Source organism: Heliangelus exortis, chromosome 2 (genome assembly GCF_036169615.1).
Source record: "Heliangelus exortis chromosome 2, bHelExo1.hap1, whole genome shotgun sequence".
Taxonomy (NCBI): Eukaryota; Metazoa; Chordata; class Aves; order Apodiformes; family Trochilidae; genus Heliangelus; species Heliangelus exortis.
This window is the reverse complement of record NC_092423.1, coordinates 51,178,923-51,203,359: the sequence shown is the minus strand read 5'-3', so window position 1 is coordinate 51,203,359 and position 24,437 is coordinate 51,178,923. Positions and strand designations below refer to the sequence as shown.

The 24,437-nt window shown below is 38.9% G+C and overlaps 1 protein-coding gene and 1 long non-coding RNA gene across 27 annotated transcripts in view; one reads left to right on the top strand and one right to left on the bottom strand.

The window, feature by feature from the left end:
- LRRFIP2 (LRR binding FLII interacting protein 2) overlaps positions 1-8,700 on the bottom strand; it is a 53,212-nt gene extending 44,512 nt beyond the window's left edge. For 12 of the 26 annotated variants that reach the window (XM_071736115.1, XM_071736121.1, XM_071736112.1 and 9 more), the window contains exon 1: positions 8,000-8,277. The gene's annotated coding sequence lies outside the window, so the exon portion shown is untranslated. Of the gene's footprint in view, positions 1-5,988; positions 6,117-7,830; positions 7,852-7,999; positions 8,471-8,588 lie in introns of those variants that run through there. The other 14 variants (XM_071736122.1, XM_071736123.1, XM_071736125.1 and 11 more) reach the window with 8 other exon arrangements.
- Positions 8,701-8,807: 107 nt separating this feature from the next.
- LOC139792572 (uncharacterized) lies at positions 8,808-11,891 on the top strand. The gene is made up of 2 exons (XR_011724315.1): positions 8,808-8,992; positions 9,072-11,891. It is a non-coding gene; the product is annotated as an uncharacterized lncRNA (long non-coding RNA).
- Positions 11,892-24,437: the final 12,546 nt, after the last annotated feature.

The following is a 24,437-nucleotide window of genomic DNA, read 5'->3' as shown; positions in this document are numbered from 1 at the left end:
TTTATTTGTTACTCCCTGACAACACAATTCTGTTGTTGTTTGTTTTGACTTTAGTTCTGGTGTTAAGTAATAGCACCCTTTCAGGAAGAAACAAGATTTCAGCCTTGCTGTTACAAGAGGCTGAGACAGATCTTGGCAGAAGGGCATTAGATCTCAGACTCAGAGTGAAGGGAGATTCTTGAGATAAGGTCTGACAGAAGCACTGCCACTTCTATTCCATTTACATTTACTGCCCTCTTAGTCTTAAAAACAAGTAAGCAAATGCACTCAGAGTAATGTCTATCAATATATCTATCTATATGTACATAGAGAAAGCAGACTGGAGATCTGTGTGGCAATGGCTCAAGGTAAGAGCTACAGGTTGCTGCCCACATTCAGAAGAAATGCCTTCAAAAATCTGCATTCTTCTTCGGTTAATTCTTACTGGCTGTCTTCAAAAATGAAAGGCAGATATGGCACAAAGTAGAAGCTGCATTAGCACATGCAGCAACACCCTCCTACAAAAGATTTTCACAAGGCTATATACTGGAAAAAAAAAAAAAATTATATCGCAATAGATAAGTTCATGTAAGCACTAGTGACCACTAGAAGAGGTCATTACATGCAAAATTCTTTTACTTTGTATGTTAAAGGTTGCATTTCTTAATTAAATCTCTACCACCTAAGTTAAAACTGCAGAATAACTGCACATACCATAGGCCTGAACTGCATTTGTGGGCACTGCAGACAACATGCCACTTCTAATAGATAACTAAATTCAGCTTGTTAATGCAGCAAGATTCTCTCAGCTGGCTGATTGATTTGAGGAACTGAACATATTAGGTTATACAGCTATTTTTACTGTAGCTATATTTAGACAGGCAATAAGTACTAATGTATATACACAGAGTAGCGAATTAAAAAAAAAAAAGATGCTCATGCTTTAAATGAGCAAGAAACATTTCATCTCAGTTTCACTGTAGCACAATTCAGCCAAAGTCACAGGAGGATGGGAAGAGTGGCATCCCTTCCAGCCATCTGCCACACTTACCACCTAGCACAGAACTCCTGACTAAACCCAAACAAAAAAAGAGAAAGCGGGGACTGACTACCTAGAACATATACAGAGGTGTTGTCTTTGCCTACTAGGAGGAGTTAGTAAAGCCAAAGCCTAGCTTTGAAAGGATACTATAAAAAAAAAAAAAAAAAAAAAAAAAAAAAAAAAAAAAGGCTACCATAAGGATACCAGGAGTGAAAGAAAGACTAAACCGTAGAGCCATTGCTTAGTGATGCAGGGGACATAGTGGAGGATACTTGGAAATCCCACCCTTGTCAAAAGCAGTCTGGATAACTACAAATATGACAAAAGCAATTGGTGTGTTAATAAAAAAATGCAAAATTGTCTGGCAGAATATTTGCCTGCCGCTTAGACAGTAACTAAAGAAATGTTTGAAATAAGAGCCCTCTTGAAAAGACAGAAAATAAAGCTGTACCAGTGAGAAAGGCTTGGAGAGGAAACAGCAGCAGTCAAAATCTGGTTTGATGCTGCCAGAAGTCATCTGTCCAGGCCAGACAGAGCAGTATCACCCCTGAAGGATGCAAGGTCCTGCAGTCCAGCAGTCAGTCAGCACTCAGAGCAGCAAGGAGAAGGAATGCAAGCTTGAGATGCAGCCTCACCAACACATGCATTAGGGAATTGTAGGGAACAGCAAAGGTAAATGCAAATCTAAAGCACCCACATTTCCAACAGGAATCCTGTGCAAATAGAGAACCCTGAGGCTGAAGGACAGAGGGTAGTTAACTGTGGCCTAAAGGGGTTGTGAAAAGTCTAGCCCTGAAGATACTCAAAACTTGACTGGGCAAGGCTCTGAAGCCTGCTCTAAATGTCCACACTTTGGGAAAAAGGTGGCCTCTGGAGGTTCCTTCCAAAATAAAAGTTTATATGAATCTATAATTATTATTGCTGCCAGCTTTGAAAATAAACATCAATATAAACTTTCTTCGATAAGATCTTTTAAAATTCCTTCAAGAGTCATGTCACAATTTCTTCCATTCCATGTAATTTTCAATTGAGATGATCTACGCCAGAGTATTTCATGTCTTGTTACACAGTTCAGCACTAAAAAAAATCTGGTACTATTGCTACTAGACTAATCAATCTGAAATCAAGTGTATTATGATGTTTCTTCTCAGAAAACTAGGAGACAAATATTTTCCATGCATGCAGACATATTTCATGTGCTTCACTCACATAACCTGCTAATTATAGAAAAAAGTATTTTGCTGAATGTTGTAAAAGAAATCATATGCCTAACATTAGAATTTTCACACAAAATAACTAAAGAGAACCCGAAAACAAAACACAACCACAGAAAGAACAGTTTGTTACACTGGCTTTCCTAAACCATAAAAGATAAAAGGAAAGTACATTATAATCTGCTTCAGAATTCCTGAGTCACATTTATTACATGTTTATTTCTTACTGTGGGCCAGGATACACATTGTATTACACAACTGAAGTGACATCCTGTTTTATTTCACTCCAAAAAGCTGAAGTGTCTGAAGTCCCCAAGCAAACCAGAAGAACTGTCAGGAAATCCCCCAAATTCCCTCTCTCATTAGCCTTCACTTTAGGCCTATATAATTTTAATCCCTTCCCCTAGTCCTTGCTGTCTACCTTTCTTCCTATTATCTTCTTACTAAAGGTTCTCTTTGTTTCTTTTTTGCTTCCTAGAAAAGAGAGTGACCTGTTTTATGTAAAACAGAAGCTACACTACAGTTTAAGGCCCTATCACTCACCACCTTCAATGGCACCACCTGTTCTGATGCCTGGGTCTACGCCATTGTGTTTGGCATCACATACACGCAAGGCATTCAGATACTACAGTGTGAACAGGCTATAAATAAACAGACTGAAACTCTCCTTTTATCTTCCAAGTAACACCACAAGAGAATCAAAATTCACCTGTGCAGAAACAAGCTCTAGAGCCACTGGCAGTTAAAACCTGCCTCATAGTTTCCTAATTAACGCTGGAATATAATCTAGCAGCACCTGCATTTCTAGTCCAAAGCCACAAAAATATCAATTTATACCTTTAAAGTAGTAAGCTACTTTAATACCAGGAAAGAGTTGCACCTTTTGTCCATAATATCCAGTTTCTTGCAATTTCGGTTGTCTACTTGCAAACGTAAGTGTTTTTATCTGCTACACACCTTTAAACATCTGAATTCAGTGGACCATAAAGGAGGTTCTGTGGACCACTGGAGCAGCCCTAACTGCCCCTGCTGCTGGAAACACGTATCTTTGGCATAACACACAGCATAACAATCATAGCAACACATAACATAGTAAAGTTGTTGATTATAAAATTTAATCTTGGCCTAATTTCACAGTATTAGAGCACATAAACACCTAGGTTCATTATGAAATTCTGTCTCTTAACAAACAAGACATAGCACTAACCATTTTCTCAACAAAACCTAAGGATCTTACAGACTACATAGTAATAGTCTGTGATCAGTTTCAGTTATAAGGTTGTTCCAATTTAAAATAGTGGCTAACTTCACAAGAAGTTAGCTTTGTAACTAACTGCACAGGAACAAAAAGGCAATGAAGCCAGTGAGCAAAGGGAACATTGTGAATGAAAGTTATGTGGACAAATACATGTTAGAAATACATTAATATTTAAAGGAGGGTGAATGTAAAAAGCAGGAGAAAAAAAATCCTCCTCAGCAAACCAACCATGGGTTGGTCATAAAACAAAACATCTGTAACTCATTCTGATTTTTGACACTTCCACACATTTCAAATACACTAAAAACTGTACTTGTGAAACATAATGAAAACTGCTAAAGTTTTCTCAGATACCTAAAAAGAAAGGTGTAAGAAGCAGGAGTGCCATAAAATGATTATGGGAGTTGACACTGAAGAATCTAAAATATACTTTAAGTTCACTGAACACTTGCTCTTCACTTCAACAAATGAATGCTGCTCATGAAGGTATGGAAGCTTCCATACCCATGAATCAAGTGAGTGTGCTCAGAAGAACAGTGGAAAACCAAACCAGCAATTTTAAAGAACTGTCTCATGAAACACATGAGCAACACAAAGCTATAAACAAGCCAGAGGTATTATTACTGCAAAACAGCAGAAGTAGCATTTGTATATGACAAGCAGCAAAAAGAGTAACTTGAGAAATCACAGTGTTATTTGCTTAGCCTTAAGTGCTTTGTCAAAGCAAACTGTAATGAAGACACAGAAACAAATGACATAGCACAAAAATACATTTCTCGAGTTAGTCTTGCATAATTTTAACATAAGTGTCTTCCCCAGAAGAATGTCCCTATACAAGGACATGCTCTTTGGAATTTATATGTCTGTCCATCAGCCCAAAGGCACCTGAGAAGGAAAAAGGAGCTGTATGATCACAGGATGATGATAACCCAACAAAGGAGCATGTGAGGCATGAGAGAGAGAAATAAACAAGAGTTTAATGCAAAAATTTTAAGGGCAAATTTAGAATAACATTGTTCAGAAAAAGACTAAATGAAACTAGAGCCACTGCAAGAAAGAGCTGCTAATATGAGTAAAAGAGCCTAACATTAAAGGAAAAAAAGCAAAGACTGAGAAAGGCATATAATTACTGTCTGCCAAAAGATTACAGTGCTTACCACTATGATGGAGGCAAAGTTATTCCAGTTCATGAATAGGGTTTCCATTTAAAAAAAAAAAAAATGTTCATCTCTAATCATGGCTCACTTCAGAAACCACTAGCACAAAGTTTCTGCTCTCAGCAGGCAAGCTCGGGTCAGCTTCTTGAGGAAAAAAGCTACTCTTTGGATAGCCAACAGTTAATCCAGTACAAACACACAATTGCACAACCTACCCCTCTAATGCAGTGTATTTGCAGTTTGCCATTTTAAAATCTGAGAAATATAATTGTCTTGTAATGTCTACAATTCCTACAGTTCCTTGGAACTTCCACAATTCCTGTTTGCTGGTGTTAGGAAGCTACAGAAGAACAGAAGGTCACCAGTTAAGACCATCAAAAAGCCACCACACACTCTGCAAAGGTATTGCTTGATAGAGCCATAAAGTGTAACCGTGCCTGGTTACTGTCTGTAAACTTTAAAACAATGCAAGACAGTAACTGTACCAATGCACCCTACAGCCCTGTAGAACTACCAGTCATCTACAGATCCACCAAGCTATCCTTGGTGACCAGCCTCAGTATCTGGAAATTACCAAAATTCCAAGACAACATCATGCAGCGGCACTTACTTTAGCAAGTAGGAGTTCTCTGCTAGCAAGCTGTTAACATCTGCACTTGGAGATATCACTCCACAAAATAAAATATTATATGCATGATATTGTCATCAATGACAAGAAGCATCTGCAATGCTCTTACGAGGGTCATTCACCAGAGGATATCTTGGGGAACAATGTAAATCATGTGTAGGCTTCAGTGAAGCAGTTTAAAACAGTTGGTACCTTTACAGAATCACTCCAACCATAAATGCTAAAGATCCAGGAACAAACTAAGACATCAAAGACTGATTTAAAATATGAGGAAATGACAGTACTATAATAAGCACCATGAAAAGTGACAGGAATGAGTAACAAAAAACTAAGTCACAAGAATCCTCAATAAGTGTTTATAATAAAATAGAATAACCAGTTTTTACAATGTCAGCTTCTTCAAAATGAGTATTCTTTCTGCCATTTGGCTAAACATGGTTCAGTACTCATTAAAAAAAATAACCAAACCAAAACACTGCTACTATATTGAGGCTCCTTTTTTTTAAATTAAACAAACAGAGAGTCCCATGGTAACAACCCACATTCAGTAACAAGCTGCAACTATTTAAGATATTTTTTCCATTACCAATTTAATATTTAGTACACTCCTACACTCTTGTCTACTACTGCTACGGTTACAGTACAATGAAGACAAATTACTGAAGCAAGCAGGACAAATTCTCCTAGGTACCACTCAGAGCTTTCTCTACCTGCCATTTCCCAGATTAGCTGACATCTTTCCTGCTGAGCAGCCCTCTACTGTGGTAACAGGCTGGTGGGCTTGAACACTTTTTATCACTTGACCCTTTGGGAGATGCTCCTTCACCTCTTTCTTCAGAGCAACTCTAATGCTCCATGTCCAATACAAAAAAAATATGAACAGTATTTACATTCTGAAGGACATGTACTGCATAAACACAATCTGTCCATTACATACACTTACATGTTACCTCACTTCCAGATATTCAAGATAATATATTTTATTACTTTCTCAGAAAGTAGCTCTAACATTCGTTTTTTCAAACACTATCAAACTGTACTGACCCATAAGCATCATCACACACCTTCACATCAGGATTTTTCAAACACAACCTACAACACAATAAGAAATCGGTTACTGGAGTCTAATCCTCTGCCAACATTATGTACCAGAGATATTCATTAATATATCTATGGTTTTTCACATATATGCAGATAACTTGTGCACTACATGGAAGTTTAGACCTTAAGATGTTCTACAGATCCCTACTGCTGTTTAAACAGAACTTTCCAAAAGCTCATGTGTGTTATGTGTCATGTGTCTTCTATGACGAGAGTCATTTAAAGAAGAGCTCCTTTGGAATCAGTTCAAAAGAGATTCTGATGCAACAAACTTACCCTTTCACTCAACTGCCTTCTACTCAGAAGTTTTCAGCTTGTGCCAGTAATTTCGTTCAGGTAAGACTGACTTCACAATCTAAGGTAAACACCTCCGAAAGCAAGTAGCACAGAACAATGGAAAAAGCACGTCATGTACGTCAAACTATTTTGTACTGCTAGAGTGCCTTTCATCTCTTCTTACATCATCACCAAGCAATTACATTAACCAAGGAGGCAGATGTATATCTGGAAGATATACTGGCTAGAAGAAGCTAACTGTTTCTGGGCCCAAATACATTTAAGCACATCCCTTTACACCCAAGACACATGGAATGTTTGAAGAACTCTCGAGAGAAATGCTGATTTAATCTTACAGGAAGTTTATCACCAAAATCAAAACAAACAAACAACAAAAAAATCTCCATGCACCTCCAAAGATACTGGATGCTAACACTGACACTTTAGGGGGATTAAACTGATCCTAGGACCCATCCTCATTCTTAGCCAAAAATGGCTAGAGTTCTCTCTAAAATGAGTCACTACATGGATCAGTGAAACTGAATGTAACACCACTTCAGCTACAGCACGTGTTTATTATCAGTGAAATGCACAACACTGTCCTTCAAAGTATCACCCTAGGATTCAGCCTGGAAACCACTTGGACGATACGGAGCAAATCACAGCCCAGACCAGTTTTCTGCCTGCTTCCAAAGTCAAAAACGTGCCCATCTCTTGTCATCATAGTCAGTCTCTATGCAATTACAGCAGCAGGATATACCAAGAATACATGTCCGACTAAGCATCAGAAAGCCTGACTGAACCCCATCTATAACTCTGCACGGAGGCGGCACGCCCTGCTGCTCTCAGAACCAGCGAAGCTGCAGTTAACATGCTCGGAGGAAGCGTGAGAGAGAAAGCCACCGAAATACACACAGCTGTGATTTCACGACCTCTTCCTTTCTCTCTCCCCTCTTCCTCGCCGCTCATTCCGCCGCCTCCAACTCAGCACCGAGGCGGGAACGGCCCCTTCCCGCAGGGCCAAGGATGAGGGATGGGATCCCGCCGGAAGGGCTCGGGCGGTCCCGGCTTCCCCTTGTCCGCCCGCATCAGGTCTGACAGCGGCCACAAAGCAGGCGGCCGCACACCACCGCCCCACGCCGCCGCCGCCGCCGTTTCCCTTTCTGTTCACCCACCTGAGGGAGCCCCGGCTGAGCCGCCGTGTCCACCCCGCTTCCCTAAACCCGAAGAACCGGGTTCCCACCCTGCTTCCCCGCCCCGTCCGGGTTTATATGTATTTGACACCCTTCCCCAACCCCCACTGCGGCCCCCACCCTCCTCTTCCCGGGCCCCAAAGAGCCTTACCTGCAGGCCAGCCTGCTGCAGTACCGAAACGCCTTAACAGGGAGGAGGGGGGGGGAAAGGTTGCTTCACTCTTCCCTCCTCCCTTCCACGGGTGCGAGGGGCTTGTGGGTCCTGGAACGGCCTCAGGCTCCTTCCTTCCCTCGCTCCCCACGCCCAGAGTCCAAGAAACAGAGACAGAAGCCGCCCCAGGGCGAGCGCGGGTGCCCGCGGGGCACGGACCGCGCAGGAGCCGCACGCAGCAAGGCAGCTGCAGCCTCAGTTCACGCTTTCCCCCTTCCCGCCCGCCCCTTCCCCGTGAGGGGGCCGCAGGAACCGGAGCTTTCGGTAAAGACGAGCCGCACAGCTCCAGGCCGCCCTCCCCCTTCCCCGCCCCGCGCTCTTGCCTCCTCCCCTTCAATGCCGGGCGGTTACAGCCGCATCGGGAGCGCGGGTAGGAAACAGCGGTAAAAACTTCAAACCACCCGCAGGAACCTCCGGAAGGAGAAGAGGGACCGGTGCTGAAGGGAAGATGACCCAGATCTGCCGGGGGAACAACACACACCCCCACGCTGCCGAAACCCCGACCACCCTCACACCCCCGGCCCCTTACACAGGCCGGCGAAGGGGACCGCGCAGGCGCCGCGGAGGAAGGGGCTGGAGGGCAGTGCGGGCATGCGCGGAGCCGACAGGCACGGGAGTGCTGGCGGGCGGGGCGCGGCGGGGAGCGGCGCGGCTGGCGGGGTCCCGAGCGGCGCGCAGGGAGGGGCAGGGGGGTTGGTGCCTGTGTCCTGAGGCGGCCTTTCAGCTGAAGGGTGGCGAGGCAGCTGTCAGCCCCCCGAGGCTTAAATGCTCTGCCGGAGAAGGAGCGCCCTCCTCTCCCCCCGTTTCCCTCAGCCGGCGGTGAAGGGAGGGAGGTCGCGCCCGCGGTGCCCAGCTCTTCGGCTCGGCCCCCTCCCTCTCCTTATCAGCGGGCAGGCCGGCCGGCCGGCTGACTCACTGCTGTGGCAGGGAGAGGTAGGTCTGCGGCCTTCGCCTTTGTGTTTGCTTCTGGGTTTTAACTCGAGGTTTGTTTTTATTGATTGTTGTTCCCCAGGGAACGGCCCGGCGGGAGCCCCCGAGGCCGCAGCCGCTTCTGCGGAGCCGCAGCGCTCCCCGCCGGCTCCAGCTGCGGCCCTGCCCGTGGAAACAGCCCTGCCCGGCAGTGTGTCCTGATCCCACCGCTGTCACCTGGCACGCTGCTCCAGTGCTTCGGAAGATGGAGGTGGACGGGTGCCAGGCAAGGCTTATGAGTCAAAAAATAAAAAACCAAAACCAATCCTGTGCGGGCGTCTACAATTTTACTGGTCCGAACGCTACTCGACTTCTTTACCATTGAATTTTAATTATAAACAAGCCACAGTGTCCCTAGGGATAATGTATAGAAAAGGGAAAAAAAAGGCTATGCTACTAAAGATGTTCCAGTTTATACACAAAGGCAACTGATATTCGTGAAAGTCTTGCTGAGGCTGCTGTGAAACAAGTTTGGGGCAGATCTGTAGGCATTACTGCTGTCAGTAGATTCAGGGTGTCTGCTAAAACATAGAGATGATCAGAGGTCTGGAGATGTTACTTCATATAGTAGAAATTGCCTGGAAATGAAGAAGCACGGTTAAAATTACAAGCCTAGTGGTCAGACTGAAGAACACTCAACAGAGCCCTTGGCAGAGGTCAAATGTCTTGCTAAAAAAAGCTTAAGTGGATGTGCTTGAAGTAAAGAAAAGGGAACGTGCAAGTGAAATAAATCTACTATAGTAGAGCTAAAACAACTTCCTTGATTTTAATTAATATAACTTCCTGTCTCAGCTACCCCCTTACCTGTTTCAAACTCTGTCCTCAGTTGATCATACAGCATTGCCTCGGGGGGGCTGACAGCTTATTTTTAGCATTAATTTTTGTATTAATAGGTGATGGTCCTGCCACAGGGAGATAAAGTAGACAGCTTGTCATGGAACATAAGTAGGAAAGACCCCCAAAAAGTACTTGCTTAAAAACTACATTTTTACATGAAGTTTATTCTTATGGAAGGACTCGTCTGCTGTTTTTCTGGGGTTTATGGAGAGTCTTAATTAAAAACATCTCAGGTCATTTTGGTTTGGTCTAGCTGATTGGAGAAGTCTTTTGTTACTTCTTGAGTGAAGGGTCTGCGTGGCATCATCTGAAATGTGGGATGTCCCAGGTCTTTGCAGGATGAATCTCTGCTAATATATCACTATATAAACGGGAAAAATGTTTTCAATTGTTTTACATTTTTCTCTGATTAAGTGCTGGTATTTGCGTATGTTTAATCTTTTGATATCATGGGCTGCACATTTTTCTGTAATGATGCAGCAAAATGCCTGTCTCCTTGAGAGCAGACATGCATTTTTGTGGCTTGAAAGAGCAATTGTTTACTTGACTGAAAAGCTGTGCATGGTGTGGTACACACAGTGCAGTTACTGCAGGCAGTGGTACAGCATGTCACAGTAGCAATTCTGATTTCAGCATTATCAATGAGTAGTTAAATAGTCAAGTTACGTACAGTTTCATTATAAAATCTTAGTTATAAGCCAGAAAATTAGTTATGTTTTAATTCTTGCTGTGACATGGCTGCAGTTACAAAATATTTTCTTAATTTGCCTTGAACAAGTTCTTACTGAAGCTACTGTAAAGATTGCTCTGTTTCTGCTAAAAATAAATGAATGAACCGAGTATCACTGAATCTGCCATAGAATATATTTCCCCTTCACTGTTTACTTTTTACACACAGGTCAGTATAGTTTTCTCATCATACATAGTTGAACCTGGTTTACTCAGTGCTTTCCCTCTTCCCTGGAATTCCCTCTCTAAAGCAGTTTTGCTCAGATGAAGTATTCCATTGGTGAAGTCTTTGTTCTTTTTAGAGTGATGGTCACCTAAGATAGTATATCTAGGATGTATCTGTTAGTCAGTTGTATGAAACATTTTCAACAATGTCAACTTTATGCAATAATTTGTATATAGTTTTAAAGAGGGTTTTTTTCACTGAAACAACCTTGATGAGAGGAAAATGTGTTCTCCTGTGTAATATTTGCTGTTTGTGCAGTTTTGAGTGTCATCTGGTTTTGTCCCTCTCTTCAGCATTTCTAATCTTCCTGTGAAGCTTTTCTTTCATGATTATTGCAGCTTCTAGTTTAGAATGTAATAGAGATGGCACACATTTAGGATTATAGTGTAACTTAATACCTGATGTCATGCCACGTATTTTCCCTTGTATAGAATGATTCTGTGTCTTGCCTTTTCTTCTCCCTCTTGTGCCACCCACACACACCCCTTTTATAGAAAGAAGAACTTCCATCTATTAATATAAGTGGTAGATTGGTTTACTGATAGGTTTTATGTCACATTTTAAGTTCTGACCACCTCTACCCACTTAATTTCTCTCCTTCCCATTTTGTCTCCTTCCTTTCCTGTAGTTTCCATCACAGTTCATCAGTTTCCTGTCCAGATGTCATCACCCAACAGTTCATTAGGCACAACCGAACACACTTTTTTTTTCCCCACCTGTAGATCCTCTTTTGGAGATTCCCAGTGTTGTAGTAAGTGCTTGTTCCCTGTCTCCCCACCAAAAGGGGATATTTATGTTATATTGCTTCCTTGTGACAAGTGGAAAGTCGGCTTCATGTGGTTATACTGTAAAATAAGTGCAACCCCCTTTTGTTACACAGGGAGCAACTTTTGATTGGTTGCTTTGTTTTTTGAAACAGTTATCAGGTGTGCCTACAGGAGGCTTCTGCCAGGCCCTTTCAGTCCTGTCTCCCTCTGCCTTTTGTTAAGTTTCATTTCTGCTGAAGATGCACTTCTGTCATCAGATACACAAACACTAAAATATAGTAAATAAATATTTTTGATCTCAGCACTCCCGTGTTTGTTTGTTTGTTTTTAAATCAAGAGAAGAAGAAGAAAAAAACAATGTATTGCCTTCCTTGGGTTACCCATTGCACGTGACCTTTGCACCAATATTTTAAAATTGGAAACTATTAGGATCAATAAACTTGCAAAATACAGGGCTTGGGGAGCCATAGCCATAAGTTTTTTTTTGTGTAAGTGTTAAAGTTACATTAACAGACTCTGGGCTGTTTATAATTCAGTTACTAAACTAGTGAAATATAGTTTCAAGTACTGGAAAACTAAAAAGGTAGATCAAAAGAATATGTAATCCTGTGGCACAGTCAAAAGCTCTTAAAATTATTCAGTACTAGCTCTGCTGAAGCACTTGTCATTATTCAAAGTAATGTTCATTTTCAGTTGCATTCAAAGCAATAAGCAAAGGATTACAGTACTTAGATGTAAATGATGGGAAACAATTTAAGACTTTAAAGAGAATATTTGAAATATTTGTAAGTTAGAATGCATGCAGACTGTATGCTTAACACAGTCATGAAATTCTGGATTTAAATCTTCTGTGGAATAATAGACTACTGATGGATTATTATCAGGCTTCCTCTGCAAGGTTTTTGCATTTATTTGACATTTACCAAGTAGTGGAAAGAAAAGCATTTAAAATCCTTGGCTGTTTTGTTGTGAGGATGTGCACATTTTGCAGCTGTTCTTGTATAGGTTTATATAGACTAGAAGGTTTCTGGTAGAGGTAGGTAACTGCAGAATTGGTGAGATTCAGATTTTCCCTTTTACTCATTTATTTATGATAGAGCAAACATCTACAGAGCACAGTGGGAATTATGCATATACTGATGTATTCTGATGGTGATTAGCACCCACAAATAGTTTCAGTGCTCTCCAGAAGTAGTGCTGCAAAGGGAAAGGTTTAGACTGTCTGCTGAATATCTGTGGGTAGGGCTAACTGAAAATTTTATATGCCAATGTTTTTCCAGAAATCTACATTTCCAAGTAAGTACAATCTTTTGTAGAAAGAAATCTGTTTTAACACCTATTTATTCCTTGACTAAACAATCAAAATCTGAATACTCTTCTCTTTCTGCATATTTATTTTCATAGATTTGGTTATTTTGTTTCTGTGTTTGGTTTTGGTTTTGGGGGTTTTTTTTAAAGTTTTTTTTAGAAATAAGGTTAGTACTAGAATACTGTATTTTATGTTTGGAATGTGTACACAGGAAGATTTTTGTAATTGCTATAGCTTAGTATGTATTTCTGTTCAGTAATATTGTAAGCACTAGAATGCTCTAACCAGTGTCCAAAGATCGACTGTTAATAATGGAATAAGGTAAAGATACTGGCATTATTTTGATTGATCCCATCTAGATGTAGATAAATTGTGAAATATCTTAACAAGGCTTGTGGAGTGAGAGTTTGAAAAGCCTCTTTTTTATAAAAAAAATAATTCTGAAGGTGAAGCTTTATCTGAAAAAATAATTTAAAAATTAGTTTTACTTCAATAACTAAAGGGTTTTGTATTATACATAGCAATGCATTTAATTTTATTCTAAAGCTTTTCATTATTATTCCACTGTAAAAACAACTACAGTTCCTATCATCATCCTTACAGAACTGATAGATGTACTTCTAAATGTCTTTGTTCTGCCTTTTGTTCTGTTTGATATATATAGAAACACTGACAATTCCCTGTGCTAAATATCATTCTTTAAAACTCAGTTTTAAAATAATGATCTATTCTTTGTGTGTCTTATGTCCCCCAAAAGACATTGTATAAATGCCAGTTAATTTTACTGATGCCACACAAGTCACGAAGGAAATCACCTCACTTGTACATTGTTGTGTTTGGTTTGCAGAATTCACAAGCAGTGTCTATATTAAGTGTGAGTAAACACATGGATCTTTTAGTATGTGCTCATGTTTTTCTTATGACTTTTTCTGACATCTGTTATTTTTTAATCGTTAGAATGTAACACATATGACTTTTCAGTACGTTTAGATTTTGTAACACACAGAAATCAAATAGGGCGTTATCAGAACCCTTCTGTACCTGGTGTGCCCACAGCCCATATTATCTTCACCTCCAGCTGCAGTCTCACCACGTATGCAAAGGTGAACAAATTACTAATACAACTAGGACGTATCTGTCTTCTTCAGAAAATATAATAAAAATGGAAACCCTCTTCAATTTTTGCTTTCTGCCTGAAGAAAACACTCTTCCAATTCTCCTCAAAATCTCAAGTGCACAGATTCTCCATATCCCAAAAATAGTTTTCACTGAGCCTTTTTCCAGCAGCAAAGGTGATCCTATGTCTAATGCATTTAAAAAACAACCAAGTGGAATAAGTGAAAGCCAAATGGAGAGAGATGCTTCTTTTCCATTACTGTTGAGCCTCTATGCTGCATTCTGCTCTGACAATAATTTTCATCATTATTTGAAGCTGAAGGTGGATGCTTCCTTCAGACAAGTTCTGTTACAGTCAGTGATAACTTTGTATCTTTGTATACCTAATCATCCTCACTTTGATCCTTTTTTTTTGTTTTGTCTCTTAAAGCTTCCTGGAGGATACTGATACTTCAGTAGCTGTGGATACTCACTGCTCCTGAGACAAGTAGTACATTCAAATTAAGCAGGTTGGGTTTAATAATTCCAATTACTGAATTGGAAATCAGCATATATAATGGCTTTGGAAGACTGGGAATTAAGTAATATTTGTGTATAAGGTACATGCACCCAAGATCTAGGACAAAAACAGCTTTGCCACGTCATGATTAGAGCTGATAGTAGCTCCAGTGCTTGAAATTTTAGGACTATCAACACAAATTTTAATTTATTTAAAAAAAAAAAAAAAAAAAGTTCCTCTTAACATTTCAGAGAAATTCTAATGTAATGGACTTCAAAATCAGTAAAACAATGAGAAGAAAATGTGAACATTTCACAGAAATGTTGATAGTAATTTAAATACAGTTTAAATCATATCTTATTTGTCTGCTAAGTCTAACCTGTTGACATTTGTCTGTAATTTAATCATTTACCTTGTATAGGATTGTTACATAGCATTATCCCTCTTTACTTTGTCTTAGGACAATGTGTGGATCTTTTATTTAGTCAGAGATTGAAGCAACTAGAAGCCTCTAAATGTCTCTTTGTAACACTAGAACTGGCCAAACTGAAAAATGGATATATAACTTGAAAATATGTAAAACAAATAATTTAACTAAATGAAATTATAGTATAACTCTAAATGTACTTTGTATTTTTGAGCTTGAATACAGTATTAGATTTTGTAGCCATTTGTTCTCTATGTATACTTCAAGTTGAATCTCTTGGGAGTTGGGGTAGCTGAACCTCGGAGACCTAGAGGGAATAAAAAGCATTTTTTTATGTTTCTGTATTTAATGTGCAGTTACAATAATAAAAAAAAAAAAAACAAACCAAAAAAAACCCAACCTTGAAATTGTAGTTCTATATTTGATATATGAACAAAAGATTATTTGCAATTTCTAAGTTGTGGGGGTTTTTTGGTTTTTTTTTCCCCTTTTCAGAGGTTTTCAGGACTATCATACAAATAATCATGATTGTTAAGGGATGTCCTAAATTACACTTAAAATTCCTATGCAGCTCTGTGAGACTTACTGAACCAGCAAAAGCCAAACTCTCTGAAACAGTAAGCAAATCTACAGATGATGCAAGAGAGAGAATCTGTCTTCTCCTGTTTCCAGGCTGAGCAACTGTAAAAGCAGTATAAAAGCAAGCAGACACCACTCTAAATATATACAGGCAATTCTACTTCCAGGCATGATTTAATTCTGATGAGTGACACAACAGTCTTGCTCAATTTTTCTGTAGCATTTAAAAGGAGACCAAGTAACTTTTTTGATGATTCATGCCTGAATATTTTCTACACTTAATTCACTATTCTGACCAGCTCAGCTAAAAGAAAAGAGGGGGAACACACAAACTGAATTATACTTTCTTGTGCAGACTTGTTTATTAGCAGTAAAGAGTGCCAGCTGCTTACTCAGGCAACTTCTGCTCAGCTTGCACAGGTGCCACCAAGGGCATCATTTTTCAAAAATGGGGTTACACAACTGTACTGAGGACACTGTTTGGCAGGGAGAACTTTTGTTACAGGAAATGAAACATGAACAAGAAGTAACTCTGGGTGACAGCCAAGGTTGGGCATGTGGGTCTGACAATTTTTTGGAAGAAAAACCCAAAAAAGCAAACAAAACCCAAAATTCCTCTGCCCCCCCTCCCAAATATGGATTTTATTTTTCATACTGTTTTAACAGTAATTTTTAAGAGCAAAGCTATGCTTGGAACAACACCTTAGATTCTTATGCAACAACTTATTTTTGCTGCTTTATTATAGACATGATACTCTTTAATAAGGCTCAAAACAAATACTTTTAGGATTTATTAATGAAAATAGAATGGGTTAATCCACCGATTTAAGAATTCTTTAACTCACCAACACAAACTGTAACTTTTTAATATCTACATATTTATAAACATGCACAAACCAGAGCATTGAGTACTAATAGATTAAGTATTGAAACTAAGCTAAATGTAATCTCAGTCAGGCTGCAATGTCTAACAGGCTGCTTCACTTCAAAACTTTTGAGAAGGAATTTAGAGTCACCAGACCAGCATAAGAAAGATGTATGCTGACTTTTCAGGCTTTGCCTGTTTCCTGAGGGAAATACCACAATTCTCAATTCCTGGTAAGCAATGCAGCCACATTCATTTTTAGAACAACTGGTTCTGCATCTGCATTTCTCTACTTTTTTATTTTGTGGAGAGGACATTTGACTGGGTTGCTCATAAAAGATGGCACTAAGTGCAACCAGTAAGAAAGGCTACCTAAACAAAAATCTAGTTTGATGTAACTAAAATTTAGTTGCTTGAAACTGTATTATAGCTGTTGTGTTCCTTACTATTTGTCATTGTTAAGTGTAGAAGTACTGCCTGGAATTTAACCCAAAATGGGAAAAAAACCTTTTCCTCACACAGAAAGACAAAAAAACCAACCAACAAACACAACAACAAAAAAAGCAAAACAAATGACAACAGAAAAACCCCCAAACTTTCATGCTGGATGAGGAAAAACTGTAAAAAATACCTTGTTTCAAATTAGCTTCTTGAGGGTTCTACTTGTTCATCTTTGTCAGATTTAAAGGGGGGCATCCAGAAAGGCTTCTTAAGAGATGTTAATTAAAATGTTACACTAGAAATTACTTGGATCAAGAAAGAAGTTGTAAGAAGGGCATTGTTTGCAGATTTCTTGTATATGACAAACAGTTACTAATGCATTTATCCCTACAAATAGATAAACCGAAATGGATCTAAGCTTTTAAAAAACAAAGTTATTTTACTTGCTGGCTCTGTTTATGGCAACTTAGTGTAAGGTTACATAACTTTTGCAAGCCTATTTTACATCTGCCCTTGGCCATGCAAAGTTGAGAAACCGAGTTTTGCTTGGAGACTTTGTGAAAAAAAAAAAAAAAAAAACAAACCACGGAGGCTTTTAATTTGAAGTTGTTCCCTTGATAGTGACAAATAAAAGCTTGGAGCCCAACATCCAGTCTGGAAAGGAACCCAGTGCCTCACTCAGCTGCTCTGATGCCCGCCCATGGCTGGCAGGGTGCTAAGTCTGTACAAGGTCAGGAGGTGGTGGGAGGCCCCCTGGGCTGCCAGGTTCCCCCCCCAGAGTGGGTGCGATGCCATTGCCAGCTGGGCACCTGGCAGCAGCTGCTCTCTGACCAAAGCCTGGCTGAAACCCAGGACTGAGACCTCCTTGGTTTAGCACAGAGAAGACAAGGGAGTGGAACTGGTAGGGATGGCATAGTAAAGGTAACAAGAGAGAAGTAGGCTCCAGCCCATAAGCCTGACCCTGATTGAAGTTGCTGCAGTTTGCAGCCTCTGGCTGGCCAGGGAGTAGGTGCTTGCTGCAGGTTGCTGTAATAAAAGTGCTGGGAAGCTCAGGGTCACAAAAATATGAAGGTAACCATGCTGGTGTACTGAAGCCCTGATACTTGTATCCTTAAGTTAGACAGTCCTGCTGCTCTCCTTTTCCAATGCTGAGCTGCTTACAGTGATGCCTTTTTCTGATCCTTTGTCTCATCTCTATTGGCAGTGTGAGGTCTGATTTGAGTCCCACGTTTCACTTCCTGTTAATAGTTGTATTTTCAGTGCTTATACTTTCTCCTATTTCCAAATATGTCAACAAACAAAAATAGGCTTAAGTATTTAAAATAAAGCACCTGGTAAGATGATGTTAAAGAGCAAACAATTATTGATTTTGATTTAAAAACTAGAAGCACTTTCCACTTGGACTAATGTACCTGATATGTTTCTCATTCTTAAAAAAAACATTTTATTTCAGTCAGCAAGCCTCTTAAGTATATTTGGTATTTATAATCTCCCTCCTCTCTGAAAAATAATCTCTGGAAACACTGAAGGCCCATCTCAGCTTTCTATGCTTTCAGTATCTCTGTCTTTGAGGGGCCTTAATTTTTGAGCAGTCTAAGTGTTAGACTAAAGTAAAAAAAACAAACTTCTTCCACTTTAGCAGAAATTAGTTTCACTAACTAAAAGCAAAATTACTAGCATTCATTAATGGAGTTTACTTCATAAAAGTTAAATTTCTTGTCTGCAGTGGTAATCTTATGAAATAAACATGAGGGAACTCTCTCCCATTTAATTATTTCCCTTGCAGTTTATAACAAAGCTTTTGACTTCATCCTTTCTGCTGTTGTCTTCATGGGGTGTCTCTGCATTAATGATACAACTGGATTTATTTGTATGTAAATTGGTTCAAAAAAAAAAAAAAAAAAAAAAGAAAAAGAAAAAAGAAAAAGAAAAGGAAAAGGAAAAAAACCCTGCATCCAAAAAATGCAACTCTTTGAACTTAAAATTCTGAAATTTCAAAGAGTGATTGGAGGACTGTTCATGTTCTCATCTTTCTGCTATGGATTGTGTTTGCAGTCCACTACCTATGTGTTCTCTTTGCTCTCAGACTTGTATTGAGCAGCCATGCTATTTACCTGTATGTTGTTTGCTTTTCCAGTTCTGGTTTTGAGAAAAAAAAATCTATTCTCCTGATTTCTCCTTTGAACTCCACAAGTACCACCTTGCTCTGAAGTATTTCAGGCTGCTTAGGTAAGAGAAGTAGCATCCAAAAGTTCTCTATAGCTTCATGGATGTTTCACAGCATGTTAGGTGATGGCAACAAGGGAATGTTTTATAAGTATGAACTGGGTACTCAAGGTTACTGACACCACAGAAGCCAAAGTGCCTCATTTTGGTTTTTATTTCATAATAATCCACAATTATACCTGGCCTTTCTGTGTGGCTGCTGCTTTGAGTACATGATAAATGAACCACACCAGAAGATCCCAAGCCACACATGGCTTGTGGGCAGTGTATTACCCATTGAGACTTTCTGACATTGTTCATATCTATAAGTAATCAAAAGGTTGTAACAGAGGTTGACGACAAAATTTGATCTTTCCTGACGCATGTTACTTGCTTGGTATTGTCCCTAATTCTTCACTAGACTGTAAAGAACCAAATATCTAGAAAAATATGTCAAACAATAAAATCAATGAATGTATGATCCTTCATATTTTGTTTAACTAGATAAATTTAAATAAAGGAATTATTAGTACATGGATAAAGATGAGAGAATCCTGCTTGAAGCATTTTCAGTGCAAACTGTTAGACCTAGAGTATGCCTAGAACAAAAGTTATATAATACCATGATGATGGTTAATGCACTATGACACCAAGTGAAAACTTATCTTTCTTACAGTATCTGAACAGAGCCAAAAGGAAGTTATGCCTTCCTTCTAAGTGTTGGTGTGCATATTTATAGTATAATTATGAAATTTTAACTGTAAGCAACACTTCCTCTGTCCATAATAGTCTTCTTCTCTTCTCTCCTCTCAGTGTCCTAACTGCAAGATTTTTAGTGCTTTGTGGCAGATTATACTGAAAAAATGAGTTGAACAGAGGTCTAGGGAGCTACCTGATTTAGAAATAACATTTCTTGCTATTTTTGATAATTACAGGGATTAACTGAATAAGTTATGATAATAGAAGAACAATGCTTTATGAGAAACCTCTCTCTATTCTCACAATTAGCAGTAGGAGATAGAATTATATCTCAGTGTTTCTCTGAGTTCTATGTACTCTGACCCAGGCACCCAAAGGAGGCCCCTCTGCCTCAGCACCTTCATCTCTGGTAAAAAATTCAGTGTAGCAATTCTGTAAGTATTAACACATGCATTTAATATAAAAAGTTCAAAGATTAAAAATCATGCTGTGAACAGTAAACAATTACTTTTATCATAACTGTGGGTTTCTTCAGTTGCATGCAAGTTGCTGCTAGATCAGACTGAAAGGTTCACAATATGACTCCTGGTTTCATAAGAAGAACCTGTCAGGGTTGGAAGTAGTCAAATTGCCTACAATCCTTTAATTTAGCCAGACAAATAATAAATGACATGATTGTTTTGCTCTTTTTATGACATACTAGTTTACTTTATGTTATACTAACAAACAAACTTGTAAAATATCTTTCCTGAGCTGAACTTTAACATTATGATTTGTCTGACCTAAAGACCCTGAATAAAGTTTAATAGTGAGGCAGTCCCCATTACTCAGCATCTCTTTTGTGTTGTCTCTCACAGGTGTTATTCCAAGGGAAGGTTCAGGTGTTGGAGGACAAGTTGAAGTCAGCTTAGTTTTTCTTCATATAATAGTCACTGTTTTGAGGTAATAGTTTTTTTCTTTTTTTAAGCATTTTTTTCCCTCTATAAATGTAACAGTGTAATACTTCAATGTCAGGCATCAATTTATTTTGAGTTGTTGGAAAACTGGTATTTTTCCATTTAGAAGGTAACCGATCCATTTTAACAGATACACTCATCAATAAGGAATATTTTATATTAAAAATTAAAGAAGAAATATTTATTACAGATACACAAGGAATATTTTGTATTAGTAAATCAACAAGGTCTATTTTATATTAATAATTAAACATAAACATATGCTGTGAGCTGTACCTAGTATTTCTTAAGCCATACCCAGTGTCTCTGGCCTTTTTGGAATAAGCAGAGAAAAACTAAGTGTGTGAGAGAGTATTTGTGGAATCAAAGTGACATAATAAAGTGAATAAAGGCAGAGAGAGAACAATTTAATGATTAGAATTTGAGTGTCACATCTCAGGATTCTGCACTGGCAATATTTCTTTGGAATCATGAGCTCCTAGAGGCAATGAAATAGCATGAAAATACAACAAGGGGAGCACCTCTTTGTGTTACGTGTGTGCACAATGATCTAAGGTCTTCTAGACCACTTGGTTAAAAATACTTTAAGTGACAAATCTGGAGACAGTACCAATGTCTGTGTTTCAATCCCATATTCACCATGAAGTTACTGTGCAGTATTTTCAGTTTTCCAGCACTTGCTTTACTTGCCTGTAAAATGACTTGTGTTTATTTTATGGGCATGCCATCAGACCTATAAAGCATTTTTTCTAAAGCAGTTGAAGAAAAACAGATGTAATGTATTCAAATCAATACTGAATAACTCTGCTTCTGTAGTTGTTCAGCAGAGGTGATAAAGTATTCACTATTTTTAACTATAAGCTAAGTTACTCTTCTTTATGTAGAAGTGCCCTGTGGGCCTGTCACTTAGAAGTAGGTCAGACATGAGGAATTTCATGCCTAAAGCCCTTGGTTCTCTTCAACCAGATATTCTGCCTTACTCAGTGGGTGGCAAAACTTCCTGTAAATCCTGGGAGCTAGAGAAGGGAGTTCAGGAGGATGAGAAATGCTTCCCCCCCAGCATATGAAAAATAAGTCTAGTAGGGAATTTAGAGTATAATAATAATCAACAATATAGAAATATCAGGATATTACCTTAAATGTTGACAATTTCGTAACCTGAAATTGGTTGAGCATTCTTACAGATCTGTTACACTCATAACCTTTGTATGTCCTGAATACAAGCACTACTTGATAGATCTAGCTACATACAACTATTGGCTTTGTGCTTTTATTGCATTGCTGGCTTTGCATGATCACAGAACAAAAATATATATTTATTCCATTTTGCAGATTCTAGAAACTGTAATTTAGGGAAGCAGTATAATTATTCCTGAATCACTTTTCTCTGTATTTTGCATCCATCAGTGTAATAAATCTGTTTCTTCAGAAGGAAAGTGGATGTTTTCCCTAATGACAACCAAATTATAGTGTATTGTAATATGGAAAAATACTTTCTCATTCTCCTTGATAGTGGCAAATGTTATTCAGTGTAATCAGTCATCCCATGACTCAGTAACTTTCCCAGGCAATGACTACTCCACTGTAGTAGTAGATGGGTGTAGCATCTCCAGTGGTGTGGTTTTGGATGTTCCACACTTCAGCTAAAGGGATCACAGAAATTAAATGTTATTTTCAGTTCATCTCAACTGAATAACCTCAGTATCTCAAGATCCTTGCATGTATACCCAGCCCTGCTGGCTAGAAATGATTAAGCAAAATCATTTGACATTTCTTAATGTTAGTGCTTAAAGGGAAAATATTATCATAAAATCAGAAAAATCTCAGCAGGCAGATAATTGTGTCATATGAATGTATCTCAGTATTCTTAAAAAGCATCTAAATAAGTAGTCATTCCTTTGACCTTTCCATCAGCAGTTGAGCAAGCAAAGAGGAAAACTAACCTTGTATTTGCAGGAAATTGGGTAGCATCACTGTTAATGATTAAAATACCAATAGAATCATTGAGATGGAAAATAGCTTGGCCTAGATGGGTGAGCAGGGCACTAAGAATAGAACTGAGGCCTCCTTGAATCCAGCCCACTTACGCCATGAGGAAACCGAGCCTTCAGGAGCAAGTTTTTTTTCTCTTTTTTAGGTAGAAAGTTCTTGTCCATATAGATTTGTCAATGGTTTTGTGTTTGGTTTTTTGTTTGGCTGGTTTTGTTTTGTGTTTTTTTTTTTTAATATTGTGATTAAAAGGAAATAAAAATGAAAATACCCAACTGTAATCTGCTGCCAGCTAATTTAAAATCAAACTCATGAGTAGCTTCACTGTTGATATAAAGGTTCTGCTGTTTTATAGCATCATTGACTCTTTTTTTGTGGCACCCAGAGCTTTTAAAGTACAATTAAAGTGAAATGAAAGTTACAAGAAAGATTTTGATGCACTAGAAGAAGCAGAAAGCAAATGCCACTTAACAAGGTGCGGATAAAATGAAGATATTTGCTTTAGCAAAATAGGACTTTTTTTCAGGATCAAATCCTGTCGTTTGCTTTTAAGCCTCTCCATGTCTTACATTCCCATTTTCAAAATGATGGCTTGTGGTCTTTCAGCTGCATAAATCCAAATAATTTTCCTCCTGCAGGCCTGACTGGTGAACCTGTTTACTGCAGTTCCTCAGTAAGCTTCAGTGCCTGAGGTTGCACTTTGTACTTTTGGAAAGAGGGGTGTGTGGCATGAATTGTGATCTCTGAAAAACTTTCCCACTAGAGCAAAGAGCTTCCTTTCCCTCCTAAAATGCAGAGCAGCAATGCTTCTCAGCTTTTTCTCACTCTGAAGTGAAGTAATTCCTCTTGTCTTGTCAGTTTGAACCACTGCAACCTTTAGGCTTCCAGTTTTCTCAGACACTGCCTTGACTCTTAATAGTCTTGTGCATTTTGAACACACTCTCAAATCTGACTTTTCCCTCAAGTAACTCAGTATCTTTATTTAAATGGTTAGTAAGGAACCTTTTTGCCCATTTTTACCTTCACTGAGACCAGATCAGTATCTGGGCACCATAGGTATTCACCATAGGTGAATACATGCATACACAAATAAACTGCAAGGAGACCGGCAACTATGAAGTCAGACACATGGTAAAGAAATTTAAGATTATGTATCCAGCTTAGAGCAGCCCATACTTTGCACATGGAAGGGTTATGCAACTGATGTAGAAACTCTGGATTTTGTCAGTTCTAAGACATGAAAGTTTTCAAACTCTTATCCCTCTGTTGGTATAGTTTTACACTTTTAATACTGACAGTGGCTCCTGTAGAAGCCTTGTCATACCATCTTTTAGAACTCTGTCATCTGGTGGTGGATATAAGTCACAACATTTAGATACAAAATCAAAAATGGCAGTCAAATCAGGCTAGACAAATGCTCACATTATCAGTAAAGCTTTTAGGGTTTTTTAATCGTAGCAACTCTCAGAACTATTTCTCCTCATTCTGCAGTCTGCGGGTACCATGAGGTGTCACCATTTCCACTGCACTCTCAGATAATGAGCTGTCGTTTTTAACCTTTGTGATGAAGTAAAGATCAAAATACTTCCTAACTGGAGCTGATTGCCTGTGCACCTCTCTATGGTACACTGTATGACTGCTTTATTATCAACATTAGTATTTTGAATTTTATGAGTAGGAGTAAAAACTGCAATTATTGCCAAATGTTATGTTCCATAAACTGTAAAGAACAGTGGTGTGTATGTAAGATCTGGACAGTAACTCC